Raw genomic sequence first — 6,499 nt, 5'->3', positions numbered from 1 at the left:
TTTGGCTTGAATCTGCGTGATGAATATCACAGTTTTCATACATTTCTCTGGGACATACATTTCTCTTGAGACATTTGCCACCAGCTTCATGCTGAAGTAACAGGTCAGTTATCTTTGGTGTGATTGCCTTAGATTCACTTACCTAGTCAGTCCCAGAATTTCTTTTACTAGCTTTCTTCCTAGTACTGTTTTCCCTTTCCTTTGGTCTTTAAATGGCCTGGTCAACCTTTGGTAATACTCTTCCTCATCTTCTACCTACTTTGAAAGGGATGTTCTCCATATAGAGTTAAGTGAGTCTCTTTTTGGTAAGATTTTACTCTCTCTCCTAGAAAAACAGCAGCTCCAACTTCAGCTTTTTATTTCCCCTTGATTTTACAATTTGATAGATTTCCTATTGGAATAGCATGTGCTGTTTAGCATGTGCTTACTTAAAAAAAAATTATGCCAGCTGTATCCTATGTCTTAGCTGTTTTCAGTAGCAAGTGCAAGAATGCCTCTCTTTTCTGCAAGCTTAAAAGTGGGAATGTCCTTTTGAATGAGAAGAAAATAGGCCATGGACTTATTCTCTAGCACAAATGGGCATTCTATAAAATGGTACTGGCCCCAGAAGGACTTCTTGAACCACTCTCCTACTCTTGGCCTTGAACCTACCTCTGAGTTAGATTTATTATTGTAGCTGCTCACAACACCCTTCTGCATGCTTAGAATAATGCTTTGGAGGGAGTACTGGTAAAGCACACTGTTTATTTTTCAACTCCTTTTAGAGGACTTGAGGTAAGTTGCATTCATTCACTGAAGTTTCCCTCTTGCTATCTGGAAAAAAGCTTGCATTTTGCATATCAGCATTTATTATAGCCAATATTTTAGGATAAGATTTAGAAAATCTGTCATTTCCTGGCCCATCACTATACTAACTGCATTTTAGCCTGATGACATTCCAACCTTGTTTTGAGTGAGATAGCTTCACTTGATATCTAAAGTGCAAGACCAATAACATATTGAGAGATTCGTAGATATGAAGGCAAAGCTCTTTGTGTTTTTTTCCATCCAAACACCACAATTTATTTTATAATTCTGTTGGTTTTCCTGTTATGTTTTATTTAATAGATGGACTAATAAAATAACAGTAATAAAATAACAGTACAAAGAGGGAAATATTTCCTCTTGTGCTTCTTTTATTATTGTCTACAGAATTTCCTTCTTTTGTATTTCTCCTTTACTTCCCACCCCCAAATGAATTTCAGTGCAGTCATTATTTGAAATAATGTCTTACCATTGTTAGGTCAGCAGCTGTACATGGTCTATATACTCTAAAATTCTGTTTCTATAACTGCCCCAAAAGGGCATATTGTACAGCAGAGAGAGTTAGGGGGACCACTTCAGGGGGCTAGGGACAGATAACAGATAGGCATATAGTGAATGAAAAACAAAATAAAAAGACAAGACATGTAGAAGTGAGGAGACTTGTGTTTAGCCCAGACAGGTATTAAGTGACACTGGATAGATAAAATTCATCATCAGTTAAATAAGATATTTCTAAATCTAAAGTTTCTTTTGCTTTTGCAGTTCTATGAATCTCATTTCTGAAAATTCTCTTGAGGGGATTTTATCTATTCAAGTATGTCTTTATTTTTATCAGTACTCATAAAACTTTATGTACATGCTTCTTCTGTTTCCGTTTTGATCACATTTTAGCTACTTATCCACAGGATCTCTGTTCAATATTCCCTTTTATCCTATTGACAGCAACTCTTAATGCTGCCCTCTGTTGTGTACAATGAGCCAATATTCTTTTTTGTTTTATATTTTCATACTTTCCCCTTTCTTGGACAACACATACGGAGATTCTCAACCCAAAGAAATATTCTTGTCTTGAGAGTGGGCACGCATAAGATAAGAGTAAAAGTATAGATAAATCTTCAGTAAATTGTAGAGTTCTTGGCATAAATATGAATTAAAATTTCTATGTATAAAGAAATAGGTGCTAGGGCTGGAGGTGTGGCTTAAGTGGTAGAGCACCTGCCTAGCAAGCATAGCATCCTGAGTTCAAACCCCAGTACTGCCAAAAAAAATGTCCCCAAAGAAGTAGTTGCTAAATATGTGCTTTTTACTAACTAAAGTTGGATTTTTTTTTTTTTTTTTTTTACTAAGACAACTATAGAACATAGCAACCTTCCTATTTTCTAGGGAAATTGGCCTTAAAATTTTAAAGTAATTGAAGAAATGTCTGCAAAAAAATTGATTTATGGCCTTAGTTTTTATGGTTAGTCTTTTGAATGTTTTGTAAAGCTTCTCATTTATCTCTTTTGGAGAAGTCCAAAATAAATGGTTGAACCTTTATGTTTATTTTATCCTTATTTCTCCTATTAAGTAATTGTTTAAGAATATATCAAGTACCTTAATTTGTTAAGTAACTAGTGCTTACAGGATTCCATTAAATTTGTTTTAAGAAGCCTCTTAGGTTCTTGTGGAAGATCTACACATTGTGTTTGATTTTTTTTTTTAATTCAATATTTAGCCCTAAGTATGTTGCATACCCATAAATATGATACCATAATGAGAGATAGTATGATATAGAGGGAAAATCACAGATTTTTGAGATAGAGATAAACTCTATAGGTAGTGACTTATCATGCTGTAATCTCTACAGTAGGGCTATTGTACTGCACAATTCCCAGGGCCATTATTCATATTTATTGTGCTCAGAAGGTGCCATTTTCATAGACTATAATGTGAATAATGCCCCTGTTAATAGTGGAAAAATGACTTCATTCTCTTTGCCTGTTTCTTCTATAAAATGGTACCTAAGATTCAGAGTTCCTTGGAATTCTCTAAACGATTAAGGTGAAGTTGAAAGATGTTTAAAGTGTTATCTTCCGAGCCATGACAAAAAATTGTTCCCTAAAGCTCGTGGACTAGGCACAGCAAGGGTTCATTCTACACTGCCATCCTCAACTCACCCTGTATCGCTGTGCCACACAAAGTTTGTTTTCCCTGGAAAATTGCAGTCTTCTTATTATTCTTGCTTATGATTGATTTCCTCCAATTTCTCACACAGGAGCCAGAATACCTAAACTTCATATATGAGTACATCATGCCCTTATATTTATTTTGTACATAACCATACTATTGCTATAATACAATACTAAGATTATTTTACTTATGCTTTTCTATCTAGATCATGAGCACCCTGGCATGCCATGTCATACTTCTTTCGTCCCCAACATCTAGCATAGTTCCCAACATATAGCTCATCTTTCCAAAATGTATGATTTCATAATCATAATAACTAACACTTACTACCTATTTATATTTTTGGTAGTACTGGAGTTTGAACTCAGGTCCTTGCACTTACTTGTTAGTCAAGTGCTCTGCTACTTGAGCCCCACCTGGAGCCCTTTTTACTTTAACTGTTTTTCAGATAGGGCCTCAGACTGTGGTTATCCTACCTGTACCTCTCACAAAGCTGGCATGAACCACCATGCCCAGCTTATTTGTTGAGATAGGGGTTTTCACTAACTTTGCCCCTGCTGGCCTCAAACCACGACCATCCTATTCTTTGCCTCCCAAGTAGCTTCCATTACAGGTGTGAGCCACTGTGCCCAGTGACTACTTACTGCTAAATACAAAATTATTTAATTCTCAGTTTAGTAGGGTGGATAATATTATCCCAATTTTAATGAAGAACAAAAAGAAATGGCTTAGGGAAGTTGTCAAAGGTCAAACAACTAATTTGTGAGAGAACCAGGATTCTTACCTAGAGCTATCATACCAGAGTCTTAAGTTTTTAACATACCCCACACTGCTTGCTTAACAATTGGGGTGTGTGTGTGTGTGTGTGTGTGTGTGTGTGTGTGTGTGTGTGTGTGTTACTGGGGATCTTAACCCAGGGCCTCATGCATGCCAGCAAGAGCTGTACCACTGAGCTATACCCCCAGCCCTGCAAGTATTTTTGAAATGAAAATTATGTATACATAGCCTCCAGTCAGATTATCCTCATCAAATTCAAATCACTCACTTAGCTTGAAAGTCAACCCTATCTTTTTTTTTTTTTTTTTTCCTATGGTACTGGGGCTTGAACTCAAGGCCTTCACCTTGAGCCACTCCATTAACCCTTTTTGTGATGGGTATTTCCGAGATAGGGTCTGCAAACTGTTTGCCCCAGCTGGCTTTGAACTGCAATCCTCCTGATCTCTGCCTCCTGGGTATTGAGGATTATAGGTGTGAGCCACCGGCACCCAGCTAACCCTGTCTTAAGGATTATTCAGGTTGTAAGTTTGATGATTTTCTTTTTTAAAGAAGTTGATTTTGTATTTGCTTATAAAGTTAATAATTGGATATTTTGTATACCTTGTACAGAATTGCCTCACTCCCATGCAGGTGCTAGAGACCAAAACCAGAGCCTAATGCATGCCAGGTATATGCTTTTATCAGACAGGCTCTTTGATTACAGTATTTGAGTAAAAAGTCCTTGCTTTATATATTTTGATCTTGACAGTGGTGATTAAAAATTTGCCACTCTTTACTTTTATACACTAACAATGAACAATCCCAAAAGGAAATTAGAGAAATAATTTCTTTTATGATAGCATCAAAACAAAATACTTCGAAATAAGAGGTAAAAAACTTGTATGCTAAAGACTATAGAACACCACTGAAAGAAATTAAACAGGACGTAAATGGAAAGAAACCTGTTTTGATAGATTGGAAGGTTTAATGGTAATATGCCAAGGTGACCTACAGCTTGAGTGCAATTCCTATCAAAATCCTAATGATGCTTTTTTGCAGAAATAGAAAAACTATCCAGCAATTCACAGGGAATTTCTGGAGACCCAGAGTAACTAAAACAGTTGAAAAAGAACATTGTAGGATTTACACATCTTGATTTCAAAGTTTAATCTACAAAACAACAGCAATCAAAACAGTATGGCATAAAGACAGGTATTGATCAATGGAATAATATACAGAACTCAGAAATAAGCCTTCAAATATTTGATCAAATGATTTTGAATGATAGTGCCAACAAATAGTACTGGGGAAACTGGATATCCACGTGAAAGAATGAAGTTGTACCATTGCCTTACACCATACAAAAATTATCTCAAAATGGATCAAAGACCTAAACATAAGAGCTAACACTGTATAACTCTTAGAAGAAAACAGAAGCTACATAACTTGAATTTGGAAATGATTGCTTGGATATGATACCAAAAGTATAGATAACAACAAGAAGAAAATAAACTGGGCTACATCAAAATAAAAAATGTATAACATCAAAGGATACTATGAAGAGAAAAAGCATCCCTCAGAATGGGAGAAAATATTTGCAAATACGTATCTGATCAGGCATGAATATTCACAATATATAAAGAGCTATACTTCAACCACAAAACCAAAAATAACCATAACAAAATGTACTGGAAGCATAGCTCAAGTGGTAGAGTGCCTGCTTTGCAAGCATGAAGCCTGAGTTCAAACCACAGTACCACCAAAAAAACTCAATGTAAAAATGGGCAGAGAAGCATAAATTTTGAAGACATACAAATAGCCAGTAAGTGTACGAAAAGATGTTCAGTATCATTAACCATTAGGGAACTGAAAATCAAAACAGCTATTAAGATGGTTATTATAAAAAATAATGAGGACGAGGATATAAAAAAAGGAATGCTTGTAGACATCTGGTAGTAATATAAAGTGCAATCACTGTGGAAAATAGTTGGAGGTTCCTCACAAAAACTAAATGTAGAATTAGTATATGATCCAGCAAATTCTCCTGTATATATACACAAGAATTGAAAACAGAGACTTGAATAGATATTTGTAGACCAACGTTCATAGAAATATAATTGCCAAAAGGTGGATGTAGCCCAGGTATCCATTGACAGATGGATAAAATGTACATGCAGTGGAATATTAGTCTGCTTTTTTAAAAAAAGGAATTTTAGGCATGGTGGCTTATGCCTGTAATCCCAGCATTCAGAAGATTTGAGGCAGGATGATTGTGACTGAGAGGCCAGCCTGGACTTTGTGGCAACACCCTGTCTCAAAAAACAAAATTACTTGGGAGTAGCAAGAAAAAGGGGAGTGGGGAGCTATTTAATGGCTACAGTTTCAATTTGGGATGATGGGAAAGTTCAGGAATCAGTGGTGACAGTTACATAATGTGGATATTAGTGCCACTGAATTGCATACTAAAAAATGATTAAAAGGGCAAATTTTATGTATATTTTACTACAATAAAAGGGGGAAAATGTTAGCATGCCTTTGAAGTCTCCATGTTGAAGAGATCAGCCAATTGTAGGTAAGTGTACCTTATCACAACCACTTTGGATACAGTTGACCTCAGCTTTAAGTTATTTCCAAGGCCATGTTGAAAACCCTTCAGCAGGTAGTCTGAGGAGTCATAGATGGGTAGGTGCCAATTCCTACCTCTATGGTATTGCAATTTTTAGAAAATAATCACACATACCAAAAAAATAGAATATACCACTGATGAAGT

The sequence above is a fragment of the Castor canadensis genome, chromosome 7, assembly GCF_047511655.1.
Source record: "Castor canadensis chromosome 7, mCasCan1.hap1v2, whole genome shotgun sequence".
Taxonomy (NCBI): Eukaryota; Metazoa; Chordata; class Mammalia; order Rodentia; family Castoridae; genus Castor; species Castor canadensis.
This window is presented reverse-complemented; position numbering follows the sequence as displayed.